Source organism: Oratosquilla oratoria, chromosome 18, assembly GCF_046742065.1.
Source record: "Oratosquilla oratoria isolate Oo_2021 chromosome 18, ASM4674206v1, whole genome shotgun sequence".
NCBI lineage: Eukaryota > Metazoa > Arthropoda > Malacostraca > Stomatopoda > Squillidae > Oratosquilla > Oratosquilla oratoria.
Genome location: NC_134794.1, coordinates 56,102,464 through 56,119,963, shown reverse-complemented (window position 1 = coordinate 56,119,963; position 17,500 = coordinate 56,102,464). Strand labels below are relative to the sequence as shown.

The window sequence follows — 17,500 nt, the reverse complement described above, 5'->3', positions numbered from 1 at the left end:
TTTTCCTCTCTTCTTTCCTGAATTCGAAATTCTCTGGCTTTCCTTTTTTTCTAATCATTTGACTTGTTTTTAGATTCACTCCTCCAATTTTCACGTTCTTTGGTCAACAAGAAATTCAGGCCCTCGACGTGGCACTTACAATCCCCTGACTTTGTGTCATCGTTTAAGACAAAGCATGATTTTAATGTATCACTTGCAGTCCAAAAGATCAACATACTGCCAGCCTGCTATATCAAAAAGCTGATCCAAAGATAAGATAAACGTCTTACTTTTAGCGGCACTCATTCCTTCTTTTGATACCACAAACGCTTCTTCCACCAAGTGGAGCAATTTGATTTTAACATTCTTGATCGGAATACTGGAATAATGGCTCTTTTCCAAATCTCAGTAAGGGCCTCGGATACTTCAGGAATAACATCTTTGTTGATTTTGTATATATCGTCTTTTACATACTGAATATATCTTCCAACTTGTTGTTTTGTTGGCAGCTCATAATGAGGAAGCTCTGGAAGTGGGAAGCCAAAGGCACTGTGACTTGTTGATGTTCGAGTTCTTTTACTCATCTTGGCCCCGGAAATGAATAACAGAAAGACTCGTTAGTATAGAACAGAAATAAAACATGTGATGCCAATGAAATGCATTGACACATAACAACAACTGACGGTAGCCTATCCCAGTTCCCTGTAACCCAACCCTCTCCAAGTCCTCTGGTCTGATTCTAACCTCTCCTAGTTCTACCTCAGTTCGAACCATAAAACCCCTGTGAACTCAAAACCCCTTAGCATATTAGACATGGACTTGTCGACTTGCTAGGGAAGACCTCCCACTCGCGCAGGATTGGTTTGTGTGTGAGGGGAAGAATGTCTGAAAGAAAATGAAAAGATAGTAGTATTTAAAAGAGGGCTATTGCCAAAATACGCTTTTTCGTGAGCAATTAGAGGCGATTGGTGGCGATGGCTTGGGATAAATGGGCAGGGAACTTGGACGGCGGCGCCGACGCCTGAGACATGGACCTTTTCCTGTCAATTTACTTGCCTGAAGTTGGTTGTATGTAACAACCGAAAGCTCAGGGCTGAAATAATTTCAGAATCGATGCGCTTCGTGTCGTTACTTTAACTCTCGTGGGCGGGGAGTTGGGTGTGTGTGTGTGCGCGTAATGTCACAACATTACCCATAGATCGGTCATACGAGCTCTGAGCTCTCTTCCGGGAGGGATATAGCTGTCGATCACGAGTCTAACACGTGATCCAAAGACCATGGTGAAAACACACACACACACGCGCGCGCGCCACTACGGCGGTCTGGGTTCGAAACCTGCCCGGGGCTGAAATTATTTCAGTATCGCTGCGCTACGAGTCGTTATTCCAACTCTGGTGGGCGGTGAGTTGTGTGTGTGTGTGTGTGTGTGTGTGTGTGTGTGTGTGTGTGTGTGTGTGTGTGTGTGTGTGTGTGTGTGTGTGTGTGTGTGTGTGTGTGTGTGTGTGTGTGTGTGTGTGTGTGTAAGATCACAGTATTACCCATAGATCGGGTATATATGAGGTCTGAGCTCTCTTCTGGGAGGAAAATAGCTGTCGACCACGAGTCCAACACATGATCCAAGACCATGGTGAGTCAAACAAATTTAAGAGCAAATTAGACATGGCAAGATATAGAGACGGGACATCACGAGCGTAGTTCCCCTTCCCGTAAGAAACAACTAGGTAAACACACACACACACACACACACACACACACACACACACACACACTATCATTTTTATATGTTCATGTTTTATATATTTGTACAGTGCACAATCACTTCAGCATCATAATATGTATAGGTAATCATTTATTAAATACCCTCTTACCTTAATATGTGTATTTTCAGCTTCGGCTGGCATGTGTGTGTGTTTATGTATATATGCAATATCACCACAGGAGAAGAGAAACTTGTAGGCAGTAAGTACTTTCATGTATTTACATCTTCAGACAAAGTAAGAAAGATACAAATATGGTTAGATACATAAAAAAGGAAGGAACACGGACATAGGAAACAACAAAGGGGAAAGGGAGGAATGTAGAAATGATGAGTTGCATGACTTTACCTTACTCGCTTAAGGCGGTTGTACACGGTCAAACATGGTGGCCAATACGTTTGACAACACGATCTTTGAGAGTATGTTTGAACATGTGAAAGGGGTAAACAAGTTGGACCAACGTGCTGGACGGATGTTCGATCTGGTCTGACTTTTGTGGGCGGAGCTTGCTCGTTCATGTCCATGCATAAACGTCAGTCTCCAATCGTCATACATATTCAAATCTCGCGGAGGTAACATATATAGCAGCTCCTTCAGTGACAGACTTACCGTTTATTTCCAAAATGAATGATACGTGTCCCGTATAGAACAAAGAAAGGGAAATTATGATGGATTTCATTGACATATATAAGAAGCATATAGCATTGTGGAAGGTGAAATAGAAAGAATACTCTGATAGGAATTTAAGAAATAAAGGTATAGATGAATTGCGTGGAAAGCTAAAAGAACTTGGCCCTCAGTGCACGCGGGATGATGTGATGAAAAAAATCAACACTCTTCGTAGTTCTTTTAGATGGCATGACAAGTTTTGGTATAATCCTAGATAATGTGCTAGTTGCGATGAGAGCTGAAAATCTCAAGTCTTGCAGAGATCTGCCCGTTGCTAAAAAACGCAATGTTGTGCTTAGCCGTTCATGAGGGCTAATGGACTTTCTCATTACGATGTCTTTACAAGTAATGAATGGGGTGACCAAATTCAGAAGTTCTAAATATGTTGATTCACCCATGCGCATATAATCGCGCCAATTATCTTGGTGTAATTTCAGCTCCTTCATTAAGTTGGTATGAGAAATGTGGCCCCTTTTCTTAACCAGTCCTTTGTCCACTTTGAACGCTTACTTTTCTTTTCGTTGAGGGCAATCACTATTCCAATTGTCATCACCTCGTCTTGAGTGAGGGACGTGTTGCCCCCTTCTCCTCTTGCCACAGACTGAGGTTGTCTGTCTGTTTGGTCTGAGCGTGTAACAACTCTTCAAGCATGTTGTGTTGGAGGTTTGATGAGCGAGTTGGCCAACATGTTTGATTGTGTAAAACCCACTTTAGGCACATAAGTTAGAAACGTAAACTTGAACCACGGACATTTCAAATGTGATTAACTGTTTACCAACTTGGTGACCAAAATGTATCCTTCAGATTGAGACATGTAGTTAAGTAGTTCCACCGAATACTGCCCACACTAACGTCGCGTTATGCCGCGTCCACACGGTCGAGCTGTGCCTGGCAGACTTTGCCCTTACCGGGCAAAGTCCGCAGGCTCTGCCCGTTAAGTGTCCACACGGCTGACGATGGTGGTTGGAGGTTAGTTGGCTGCAAGCAGAGGTTGGGAGGGAGTGGTTCAGTGCGGTACGATAACCATGGTTCCCGCCATACTTGGAAAGAAGGTAGCACTTCACAGCATCATAATTGCTGTCTGCATTAAAGAGAAAAACAAGAAATCACGGAGACATGTCTGGTGCCGGGAGTGGTTACAAAGACGTGATTTAATGGGAAGTTCAGTGACAATCCTACGTGAATTGCAGAATGAAAATGAACAATTGTTTTGCAATTACATTACAGTTACAATTACATAAGCAGCTTTTCTGTTCTCCTTTCGAAAGTGGGGCCATATATACAAAGGCAAGAGACAAATATGAGAAAAAGCATAGCACCAATAGCACGCCTTGTCGAGACCAGAACACACTAGTACTAGGTGCGGACATGGTAGTAAGGTAACTTGGGTCTGTACTGAGTGGGTTTGCTAACTTTGCTCGCACCTCACCTCGTGCGTTTGGCAGCGATGTCAGCCCTCCATCCACTGCCCGCAAATGGCGCCGGGAACGGACAGTTTGATGGTTTGCCCGCTGAAATTGCCCGTTGTCGAGCAAAGCCCTCGTGCCCGGCGGACAGTGCTCGACCGTGTGAACGTGGCATTAGACTACCCAGAGCTCTGGTTCCAGACGGACCTCAAATTTAGAAACATCAAAGCTAGGGACCTACGTCTTCGGAGTTCTAAGGCTTAGCATCTTCAAATTTTAAATACCACAGTTTGAAAACCCAACCCGATAGAAACTGTGAGCGGTAAGTTCTCGAACGCCAATCCTTGTATTTGTTAAACCTTAATTTTCATAGGTTTAACTGTCTCAAACTGTGGATGAAATTAATCTTCTCAAACTGTATTGAAATAATCTTCTCAAACATTGGTGGGATTAATCTTCTCAAACAATGTTTGAATTTAACTTTTTAATTATTTTTTTGTAGTCGATTTCGACTTTAACTTAATTACCCCTTTGTCGTAAACTACAATTTAGCACTTTAATATTCAAAGTTACGATAGGTGCTTACGAAAGCCGGCTACCTGATATTCTCTCGTTTTGCGAGCTTGTTCGGTCACTAGTCATTTCCTCGTTTGAGGACCTTGTTTTCCCTTTGATGTAAAGTTCTACCGCCACAAAGGGGGCGCAAATTATTCCCATTTTCACGAGATTTATCGAATTGTTCTATAAAACTATGGTGGCCTCTATTCTTTCTAATCTTCGTTTCCCTTGCTTTGTCTGTTCTTTTCCGTTTAATTTCGGTTGTCTTTGAATTATCTCTTGGTGAAATTTCTCCAAGATCTTATGGGTTGGTCTATAAGACAGTTTTCGGTACGACAGTCGTACACACTTAAATTGGGGACGAGTCTTTGTTTGGGTGGTTGTTTCAAAATGGCAAACAATTAAAAGTCACTTCCTGAGTCTGAGCTTAAAAAAAAATCAAAAGGCAAAGAGCCCACAATTTTTTTTTTTTTCAAAGGACTTAAAAGCTCTAAAAAATTCACAACTTGATACTTTATCACTTTGTCCTTGATTCCATGTTATCCCAAATTGAAAATTCCCTCACGGAAATTCAAATATTTGACGATGACATTTATTTGTTACTCCCTGAAGAAAGGACGAGGATATGGAAAATTCCAGGGTTTACCGCCTGTCTATCCTCCTAGAATTGTCTCCTTTCAAAAAACAGAGAGAAGGATTAAGGGGAGTCCAAAGTTCTAAGGTTGGTGGTTCTAGCAAAGCCACTGGATTTGATTCGGTAAAACTTCCCCTCCTTCCTATTGTTCTTCAACACTTTGAGGGCAATTCTCACAATCCCTTTGCCTACTTTAATTTTAAAAAGGGTTTTCAAAATGCCATTGATGGCATTCCCAAACTAACAGTCAGAAATTAATTTATCTAAAAGGGTATCTTAGAGGGGAGGCTTTTCATTTAGAGGAAAATTTACCTGTAGATGATTCTAATTATGATACTGCGTTCCTTCTTGATGATTTGTTTTTTAACAAGGAAGATATCTTAGACAAGGTGTTCAATTCTATCATTGATGCACCTGAGGTCTCTAAGTTGAAGGACCTAGAAGGTTTCATTAGGTCTGTAGATTCTAAACTACAAGACCTTAAAGGGATTGGAGTTGACTTTAATAAGGCTGGAAGCGAGGGCCTCCTTTTGATTGGCAAGTTGATTTTAAATAAACTACCTAAGTTTTTCTTGATTGAATTGTCTCGGGTGATTAATTCGAATTACCCTAATCTTAATCAACTTAAGGATGTTAATCAGTCTGTTCTAGTCAGACTTAAAATGGGATCTGATGACCTTAACGTCAAACCCAGATGGAGTGATGCTAGCAGCTCCCTTGCCTTCAAGGAAAATTCCTTGAAAAGACTTGCTGTTGATTCTAGCAAGGGAGTTAGTCACTCTTTTAAGGTTAATCCAGATTCCGTTAAGAAGTCAATTTTCAGATGTAGATTTTGCCCCGCTTCTGACCATGCAAGTTCAAAGTGTTCTTCCTATATTTCTATTGAACACAGAAGATCTGGAGCGGCTCAATTAGGACTGTGTAATCGATGTTTGAATCTTGGACATGGTTCTTTGGAATGCCCTGGGTTAAAGGCCGCTTTGCCTTATAAATGTTTTGTGTGTAACAAATCTGATCACCATGGAGCCATGTGTCTTATGGCTAACAAGTTGCCTCCTTCTGAAGGGAAAATGTTTAATTTCCATGGTTTTCCTTCCTGTTAGTAGAGGCAAGAGAACTGCCCAATGTCTCTTCCTATTAAACACTGGGGCCCAGTTTTCCATTATCAACAAGGAATTGGTGGAAGACAGAGTAGGACCTTGTTTAAGTCCTCCTATGGGCAAGTTGGTTTCTTCATTTGGTTTACCTCTAATGAATAAAAGAGGTTCTAATTATGCTGCGAATCTCAAGCAGCTCCCCTCCAGGATGAAACTGTTTAGTTTGTTTTTCGCAATAGAGGGATTCAGCTTGTCCAGACCAATTCCTTCCTTATCCTCTGTACTCCAAAGTATGAACAATCGTGAGTTTTTTGTTTCCCCTAGTTTTCCCAGGGTGAAGGGAGATCTACTGAAGGATTTGGGGATCATTGGAAATGACATTCTGCAAAACTTTAAGCAGTTTTCTATTGAGAACCCCCTTATATGGTAACCCGTCTCGCAAGGTTGTTAAACTTGCTGATGGTTTCATTCCATACGGGACTGGGGTTCAATATATCCCTTCTAGTGAGAAACCTTTCTATATAAAAAGGATGATAAAGGGGGTTTCTGAAACGTCCTCTACTGAAGTACAAAATTCTGATGGCTTCAAATTTAAAGGGAAAACTTTGAGGATAAACTCCGAATGAGTATAAGCAGCAAGGACTGCAACAGCACTGTAGGAGAGAGGGCAAACACAGAGTATGGGATCCAATATATTTAACGTTCCGCCCAGCAGGGCTTCTTCAGAAATAACACAGTGGAGAAACATTTGACTCCTTATATAGCCCGAACTTGCGGGGAGAAACGAACATAAAACTGGTGTAAACACAATTTGCGTAAATTGCTTGTTACTTAGTTAATTAAAATTGCTAAAGATTTATTTATTGTAAAAAATCCATTGTTTTGAATTTATGTTATCAATAAGAGATATAAAAGCAGATTAAAAACATCTACGTTTTATAGTATGGTTTTCATATTTAATAATCCTAGAATTATTCCAGTCAGCATTGTGGCCTGTATCGAATCTATGTCTAACAATGACATTATTCATATTGTAAGTTTTCATATCATATCTATGTTCCAATATTATTTTATCAACACCACGGAAATTTTCACATTGGGAACGTCTGTTGAGGAAGGACGGGAGAGGACAGTAAAACAGGGGTGAAAGGAGAGTGGTTGTATATAGATGATGTTGTGATGCATGAGGGGGAATGGGTGGAGGATGAGGGGTGAGGGAGTATGTGTGAGAAATAATTTGACGCAGCCAGAAGAGCTTTCTCCCCGTCTTCTCCTTTTGTGCATGAGGGGACGGGGGGGGGGTCGCCAATTTAATGAAGCGGCCTTGCTGTGTATGTGCTGTGTCTTGTGACACTGCTTCTGACCCAGGGCAGTGGGCGAGATGTAGGGATGACACGTCATCCAGGAGGTGCCAAGATAGAGGGAGGGAAGAGGGTAGAGGGGAGGGGAGTATGATAGGGATGGAATGGGTGGGAGTGGTTTTTATGCCTTTGTTTTTTTTTCGGTTACCTCCCTTATAAGGGTGAAAAAGCTTTTGGTATATGTATATATATATATATATATATATATATATAGATATATATATATATATATATATGTGTGTGTGTGTGTGTGTGTGTGTGTGTGTGTGTGTGTGTGTGTATGTGTGTGTGTGTGTGTGTGTGTGTGTACTTATATACTTATACTCGTATATATATCCCGAAGGGATTTCTCCCTGTCTTCTCTTTTTCTGCATGAAGGGACGGAGAGGGGATGGGAATCGCCCATTATATGAAGCGTCCTTGCTGTAGATGTGCTGTGTCTTGCTGCATTACTTCTGACCCAGGGCAGTGGGTGAGATGCAGGGGTGACCCATCATCCAGGAGAAGCCAAGAAAAGAGCGAGGGAGGGAGAGTTGGTGAATGGGAGTGGAATGTGGGGATGAAATGGGTGGGAGTTTGTATGTCAAGACTTTGCTAATATGTGCTCTATCATAATGGGACTTTTTAAATTTTTTACGTCACATAACACCTTACGTTTCAAGCCTACATATTTTATTTTGACTCAATCGTTTTTTGATTGATAGATTTGATTGAGTTGCTGAGTCATTTTTTCAAATTATAAAAAGAAGAATGCCTCCCTCTGGCAATTTCGATAGTAGTCCCGTTTACTGAGGAACATCGAAATACTCTTCATTTGATTGATTATTAACGTCTGTTTCCCGGTTAGATTCTGTAGATAACTGGGCCCTTTATAACCCTACCTGTGCTAGTTTTACTTGAGCCTCTATTTTTCTGAGCCTCAGTTTGAGCTCTTTATTTTCTAAGCCTCGATTTTCTAAGCCTCTATTTTCTGAGCCTCAATTTTCAATCATTTTAATCCGATTTAAACCTCTAGGCATGGCGCGGTTAAAAACTGTTTCATCGCTTTCGTGGCCGTTGCTTCATCTTTACCTAATACATTAACCAGTTCAGCAAATATTTCATACTTCCTATACCGCCTATCCAGCCTCATGTTGTATCACCAGTCTGCTTCTACTAAGTCACACTTTCGGGCACGTTTTATATCATTAGCGTCCAGGTTTTGAACGAAAGATTCTACATCATATGACATGATTTGTAAATTTGAGTTGAAAACCTTGACTCACCAATCTATTACGAATGAATATGAATTTGAATGTTTTCAAGTGACAAAGTTTAATTTTGGCCTTGACACGGGAATATTCGAGACAAAGTAACTGAAACACACATGATACGTTTTTCAGACTTTTACTTAAATTCATATTGAGGTTGAAAAAGGGAAATAGTTTGCTTTGCAAGTTTCTTCTTAATATTACAATACCTGTTCTAAAATAAAGAAATAATCACTATTATAAGTGCAATATGGTTAGTATCTATCAGCATTTGAAATCATCTTTTAATGTTTGAGTAGATATAGTAAACTATGTAAGATAACCAATAGGCAAATATTCATTTTGTAGAGTTGATAATAAGCGGACTATTTGACTAAGATTCTTCTTTGATCCGGATAGTTCAAGAGTCCTATTATGAATGCAGGTAAATCTGCATCTGATTGAAGATAACTTGGAGATCTTATCACTGCTCGGTAGACGAAGGATCAAGAACAGTTAGCTTGCGTCTACTTTATTTTCAATTCGAAGCAATCGACTCTCTTCGTCCTCGCTGGCTCTCGAATGAATATAGAGCAGGGGTGGGTAACCTTTATAAGCGCGAGTGCCAAATTAGGCCAATCTTCGATGCAAAAATTCCCCTCACGTGCCAACCGAAATTGTTAGGGACATCAAGGTAAAACGAATACTATAAGGTACGTTGAGCACCCCCCCCCTCCGCGCACCTCCACCGTGACGTCATAGGAAATCCAGAGGGGGAGAGAGTGAGAGGTGAAAGAAAATGTAAACTTTAAAGAAAACCATCTGTATGTATGGTAAACTTTAAAATTACACTATGATGTTCACATAATACTGAAATTACTCAGTATCACTTTCTTATCCTCAAATTATCAGTATCTGAGATATGACCGTCAGAAAAGTTATAAAAATATTTTCCATGCTTTCATATTAGGTGGATTATATTAATATGACGAGTTATTAGATAGGATGACATGTCAAGTGTGGATTTTATATGTAGACCTATATCTCCACCAAGCTAAGTTATGTTTTAACCGGATTCTTTAGTCTGTTTATTTGCAATTGAATGAAAATTTCAGGAAATGTTGCTAATAAATAGTTGCTTTCAAAATGACGGCTGCATACATATCCAGATGACCGAGTATTGTGTGTGCCACATAATTCAATCCATTTCTTTCTAAGTTCTTTATCTTTGGGTAGTGAAAAGAAATGTATATTTTTATCACCTTTCAGTCTAACGGCATTGCACTTCTGCACTATACAAACTGTTGGCATTTTTATATGTTATTTGTCTGCCTTAGCTACCCCTTTAATCAGATGATCGACCTTCGCTCCACACAGTGGTGTGTGAGTGACTGACAGCTCTCGACCCGTCGAACCCTGGTCTCGATATTTACGTTGACGTCATCATCTACCTGCGCAGTGGAGACATTTTCTGACTCTCCCTCACCCCCCCCCCCGCTAACGTACCTTATAGTATTCGTTTTATCTTGAGATACATATTATTTACTATTTTTTTGTTATTGATGGAAGCTTTTTGAATAAAAAAAAAAAATAAAAAAAAAAGACTCATGCACCTGAGAGGTAAATCAAAGAATATTGTGATTACTCGTATGATTTGTAATTCGTGTCAGATTGAATGAATTCAAATTCAGTCGGTGTAATTCTTACTTAAACACCGTTCTTGCCTTTACGTGCAATTGTAGCTGTCATATAAGGTCACGCATTTCAAAAACTCGATTTTTAACATTAGGAAAATGTAGACAATTATTCTTATTCTCACACAGTTTCGACAGAAACTTACCTTCGTGGGAAGTATGTTGAACAGCAGGTCTCACCAAATGTTGATCAAATATTGTTAAATCGGAAATGAAGTAATAAATGGTCTTTTAAGGTGTGAGATTTGTATTATATTTTACTTTTATTCATTTTTTAGCCCCCATGAACACATATTTAGAATTGATCCGATCATATTCTGTTAAGATGAAACACAAAATTCAGCAAAATAAGTTGTCTATTTATCTATTTCATTATTTCTTAGGTGAATCTAAGTCGTTGGTTTGCCACGTTTGGCACGCGTGCCAATGGTTGCACACTCATAGTCTACAGGCTTCATAAATACAGCTTCGTAAACACAGGCTATTGAAATAATTGAACCTATCCTTTGGCTCAGGCGACTATTTTTTTTTTTTTTTTTTTAACTCGGCTCCGATCAGGACAGGCCAAACAATTTTATGCAGTTGAAGTGTCGCCGACCTCTTCGAGATGGTTCATCTCCTACTGTTCAGAAGCGTTATATTACTTTGCTGACTCGGAATGAATCCATGACAGTTCTTCGTATGAAAATCCCCAGTATGTGTATTGATTACAGAAACTGGAATTCCCCCTCAGTGCTAAGAGTTGAGTCGCGTCTGTTCAGACCTTGCCACAGTATTTCGTTCGCCCACGAAGTCAAAGATTACGTCACCAGTTTCCAAAATCCCTAGGGATGGAATGTTCTCTGCTTTGAGTCGGAGGGAAAAACCCAAATTCGGATTCTTTCGAAGACGAGGTTAAATTGTGACGACCTCCATATCAGCAAAATATCGAGGTACAATTGTTCTATTTTCATATATTGATTTCCTGGAGACTGTCTCATATACTGCTGTGAATTGCCAGACTCATGGGTTTAATCGTATAAATGTTTTCAATTTCCTGTACGTTTGTCTTCCGTCCTTTTCTCCTCCAACTGTTCCAACTCGCCCTGCTCTCTTTCTCATTCGTGTTCACGCACTACCACGCCTTTCTCTCTCCACCTTCCACCCTCCCTCTTCGTTCTCACCTCCTCCTCCCTCACTACCCCTCCCACCTTCTTCCCTCTCCTGCACACGCCGTGAGTCATGCTTGGACCAGATATTATTTAATATTGTTTTCGTCTTTTATATTACAGCGGTCACATTTATAAGACCTGCATTTCCTATCCACGGTATTCATTCCTTTGCACACCATTCCTATGCACCATTTTCACCCAGACCCCTTCCCTCTCCTCCGTTTCCCCTCTTTCCCCCAAGCTAGCCGCTGGGCCTCACCTCCCACCCCAGACACATTACCCCCTGCACCCCACACCCTCGAACACCAACCCTCCTCCTCCTCCTCTCTCTTCTCCTCGTCGTTCCCCTTCCCAAGCATGTACAATACAACCTGGAATCAGTTGGACCACGCTGTAGTGAGCAGCCGGTTCTGACGCCTCTTTTCAGGCCCGTGCAATGTGGAGGCTTGGAGCGGAATCCGTGTGTGCGTGTTACTGGATATAACTTTGTTTATAGAGGACGCGCCCTTGAGCACGCTGGGACATGCAGTCCCCTTACATAGGGAGAATGGGAAAGGCTGCAGACCTTCCCAGGAGGTGATCGTGCAAGGAAGACGGATTTCAAGATAGAGCATAAGGTGAACAGGAAACAATACCGTGACGAGTCTTGTGATGTGTGTATATCGTGTGATTAGCGTCTTGGAAGTGTTGCAATGTTGCATATTCTCAGACGGTACTCGTTAAAAATAGTGCAAAATATTGGTGTACTACGAAGATGCACGTGTGTCCAATATATTTAATAGATTCGAATAATATCATGTCTAATATCCATGGAACAGTTGTTATATTTCTGGTACTTAAACACTAGTCTCTATATTCATGAATGCATATTTATGATATTACATGTATATGTGCACATATCTACATGTGTACACACATGCACACACACACGCACATGCCCATACACGCATGCATAGGCCCCCCCAAACACACACAAACGAACAATCAAACAAAAACTTGCAAACAAGCAAACAATTATAGACACACGTAAGCACGTAAACACACGCTCACATGCACGAACAAGTTCGAAAACGCACACAAAACCACCCTGGCACTCACCCTCACAAACGAACACACGCACACACACACACACACACACACACACACACACACACACACACACACACACACACACACACACACACACACACACACACACACACACACACACACACACACACACACACACACACACACACACACACACACACACACACACACACACACATAGTATAAATACAAGAGGACACGGAAAGAAAATCAAGAAAGACAGTTATAGAAGGGACCTGAAAAAGAACAGCTTTCCCCACAGAGTACTAGACATCTGGAACAAGTTGGACGAAAAAGTGGTGTGTGCAAAAACAATCCATGAATTTAAAAACAGTTTAGATAAAATGAGATATGAAGACGGGACACCACGAGCATAGCTCCCCTTCCCGTAAAATACAACTAGGTAAATGCACACACACACACACACACACACACACACACACACACACACACACACACACACACACACACACACACACACACACACACACACGCTAAACTCGTGGTGCGGTGGTTAGAGTTCCCGGCAGCCACTACGGCGGTCCGAGATCGAATCCCGCCCAGGCCTGAAATAATTCCAGGATCGCTGCGCTGTAGGTTGTTATTCCAACTCTCGTGGGCGGGGAGTTGGGTGTGTGTGTGCGTGTAAGGTCACAGTATTACCCATAGATCGGTCATACGAGCTCTCATCCGGGAGGCTAATAACTGTCAATCACGAGTCCAACACGTGATCCAAGACCAAGGTGAATCAAACACACGCACACATGCACACACACGCACACACACACACACGCACGCACACACACACGCACGCACACACACACACACACACACACACACACACACACACACACACACACACACACACACACCATGATGAATCACATGAACACGCACACACACATACACAAACGAACAAACAAATAAAAAATAGACACACACAGAAACACTCACATACACACACACGCATACACACTCTAACCTCGTGTCGCAGTAGTTGAAGTTCTCACCTGCCACTACGGCGGTCCGGGTTCGAATCCCGCCCGGTGCTGGAAAAAAAAATCAGCATCACTGCGCTGCGGGTTGTTACTCCAATTCTCGTGGGCGGGGAGTTGGGTGTGTGTGTGGGTGTAAGGTCACAGTATTACCCATAGATCGATAATTTACGAGCTCTGAGCTCTCATCCGGGAGGCTAATAACTGTCAATCACGAGTCCAACACGTGATCCAAGACCATGGTGAATCACACAACTCGTGGCGCAGTTGGAATAATTCCCGGCTGCCACTACGGTTTCGAATCCCGTCCACGGCTGAAATAATTTCAGTATCGCTGCGCTGCGGGTTGTTACTCCAACTCTCGTGGGCGGGGAGTTGGGTGTGTGTGTACGTGTAAGGTCACAGCATTACCCAAGGATCGGTCATTTACGAGCTCTGAGCTCTCTTTCGGGAGGGAAATATTTGTCGATCACGAGTCCAACACGTGATCCAAAAACCATGATGAATCACAGACATACACAGACACACACACACACACACACACACACACACACACACACACACACACACACACACACACACACACACATATATATATATATATATATTTATACAGGACTCAACGGCGCAGTGGTAGCGATCGCAACTGCTGCTACAATGGTCCGAGTTCGAATCTCGTCCAGGGCTAAAATTATTTCAGTATCACTGCGCTGTGAGTCGTTACTCCAACTCTCGTGGGCGGGAGTTGGGTGTGTATGTGCGTGTAAGGTCACAGCATAACCCATAGATCGGTCATATATGAGCTCTGAGCTCTCTTACGGGAGGAAAATAAGCTGTCGATCACGAGTCCAACACGTGATCCAAGACCATGTTGGTGAATGAAACGCAGACACAGAAACACACACGCACGTACACACACACGCATACACACACACGTACATATACGACTCGGTGGCGCGGTTGATGGAGTCCCCGACCGTCACTACCGCGGTCTGGGTTCGAATCCCGCCCAGGGCTGAAATAATTTTAGTATCGCTGCGCTTCGAGTCGTTACTCCAACTCTCGTGGGCGGGGAGTTGGGTGTGTGTGTGCGTGTAATGTCACAGCATTACCCATAGATCGGTCATACGAGCTCTGAGCTCTCTTCCGGGAGGGAAACAGCTGTCAATCACGAGTCCAACACGTGATCCAAAGACCAAGGTGAATCACATACACACAAACACTCATAAATATACATACGCTCGCATGCACAAACACGCGCAAAAACACGAACACAACCACCCACACAGTCACTCACTAGAACGAACATTCGCCTCAGCAGAAACACACACACACACACACACACACACACACACACACACACACACACACACACACACACACACACACACACACACGCACACAACCACACACACATATACACAACCACACACACACATACACACACGCGCACGCGGCCGCGCATGCACACATAAACAAACGAACGAGCAAACAAACAAGTGAACTAACGGACACACACGCACACGCACACACACACACACACACACACACACACACACACACACACACACACACACACACACACACACACACACACACACACACAATTATGGCAATCTGTCGGTGATGGACGACGACAGTGCTCCTGTGAAATGTAATGGAATGAATGAGGTTGGGTAGTGATGCCTTTGGAGCCCAGTTCTTGACACGCATATCAGTCAACACTCCGGACTAGTCAGCACTCGATCATGTGGATGAACTCAGCCCTGATGTCTTTTTTTTTCCCGTTTGTCCTATGCTTGTTTGTAATCACTCAAGGTCTTTGACCTCTTGTGAGCACTTTGCACTCCATAAAGCGCGATCGGAAGCCATATTGCACTTGTTGCACACACACACTTACGTACAAGGAGCTTGTGGGACAGCTCACCCCTAATTTGCAGCCTCACACTGAGTTATCCGGTCTGTAGCCGGGCAATTTATTGTAGGGCTAGAGGGGAATATGTCGCAAAAATCAAGATCCCCGAAGGAATATAAAATTTGTGGTTTGAATAACAAAATCATAATGATATATAAATAAAACAAGGACAAGGAACATATATACATAAGATAACACGTAAGAGTCTAATAAAAAAAAAACCATGAACAATAATAATAAGACCCTAATTGAAAAAGGGTTAATATGGCTGGTAAATTCAAACGGGTCTGCTGTCAAGGGTCTAACCGGCCTGAATCAGTCACGAGGGTGACTATCGTTTGAAATGACGCCAGGTTAAGAGTTGTGCGCACTTATATACTCGTCGACCGGAAGTGGTGAGAAAAGACATGAAGGACTGAGTAGTTCGAGAAAGATGGCTCTGACGTAAGATCACTTCTGCCACTCAGAGTCAATCGGCTGTTCTGTTTGTTGAATGTTATTGTGTGCATAGGAATCTTTTATTATAAAGATACTTTTACAATGTTGACTAAGTATGTAATATAAGATATAGATTTTAGTGCAAACAATATTTACGAAAGTTGATACACGATCGCACATTACATCGCACACATCAGTGGTGCAGCTTGTACATATATAAAGTATACATAATTTCAACATACCAGTAGAAATATGATATACAAGGTGACAAGATTATATATATATATATATGTATATATATGTATATATATATATATATATATATATATATATATATATCACAACGAACACCACAGTCGGACGAAAGAAAGACTTGAATAAGCGAAACTAAATATTTCGATTGCTAACTGCAATCCTCTTCAGTAGTACAAAGTGGAAGGAGGATGCTATCTTAAATAGCAACCTCTTACAAAGGAAAGGGAACTTGGAAAAGAATAATTGTCACTACCCCAACCCTATGTGACCTAAGGATGACATGAGGTCGGGTCAGGGGGAGGGGGAGGAAACTTGTTGACAATTTGTTTGGTGATGAATAGTCCTGATATTATGTCTGGGGTCCACTGACCCTTTGAATTATTCACCATGGTCGGATATTCAATTAATGTGGATTCCACCATTTTCCTTCTAAACCCACAGCCTGGTTATTAAATAAGGTCGGATTTCTCCCAGTCCATCCGGTGATTAGATTTATTTACGTGTTGAAACACGGCTGAATTTTCTTGTCCATACTTAATCGACCTCTTGTGTTCATCCAATCTTGTCCTTAAGTCTTTACCCGTCTGGCCTATGTATGAAAGGTTGCAATCTTTACATAGAAGGGAGTAAACACATGGGAAATTATCTTCTCTCAACCTCTGAACATTAACAACTTTGTTATAAATAGTATTAGGGTAATCATGAAATAAATTTATCTTCTCTTTGGGAAGAAATTTGGACAAACAACTAATGGACTCTGAGAAGGGAATGACTAGGGGATTTGGTCTCTCTTTTGGCTTAGTGGAAGGGGGATTGAAAAAGCTGGTTCTAGCTTGGCTGAGGGCTTTGTCCAGGAACCAATGAGGGTAAGCTAAGTTTGTTAACTGGGACCTGATAGATGTTAATTCATGTTCTAAAAATTGGGAGCTACAAATCCTAAAGGCTCGGAGAAAAAGTCCCGAAGCTACACTCCTTTTAATGTGATCTGGGTGATGACTAAAGAAATGAAGGAAACTTCCTGAATGGGTGGTCTTTCTAAAAACAGTGAAGGCAAGCTTATTCCCCTTCCTCGTGATTAAAGTGTCTAAAAATGGGAAGAAAAGACAAAATCCCCTCGGTCAGTGTATGAAAAACTGAGAATGCCCTATATCAGTGAGGTGCTCAGATGAAAGGGAAACAAATGAGCGACAAATAGTAGCAAGAGTGGGGTGACTCCTAACTACCTTAGAAAGGGGAGACAGCATTTGGTGACGAGGAGAGAGGGTCGTCATGT

The 17,500-nt window shown here is 41.8% G+C and overlaps 1 protein-coding gene across 9 annotated transcripts in view; it reads left to right on the top strand.

Annotated features, from left to right (window-relative positions):
* Nucleotides 1–17,500, top strand: part of LOC143035250 (ATP-sensitive inward rectifier potassium channel 12-like) — a 309,593-nt gene that overhangs the window by 231,614 nt on the left and 60,479 nt on the right. The window contains exon 1 of one of the 9 annotated variants that reach the window (XM_076202051.1): nucleotides 11,917–12,152. The exons of 6 other annotated variants lie outside the window; for them this stretch is intronic. The gene's annotated coding sequence lies outside the window, so the exon portion shown is untranslated. Of the gene's footprint in view, nucleotides 1–11,916; nucleotides 12,153–17,500 lie in introns of those variants that run through there. 2 more of the 9 variants (XM_076202049.1, XM_076202050.1) reach the window with 2 other exon arrangements.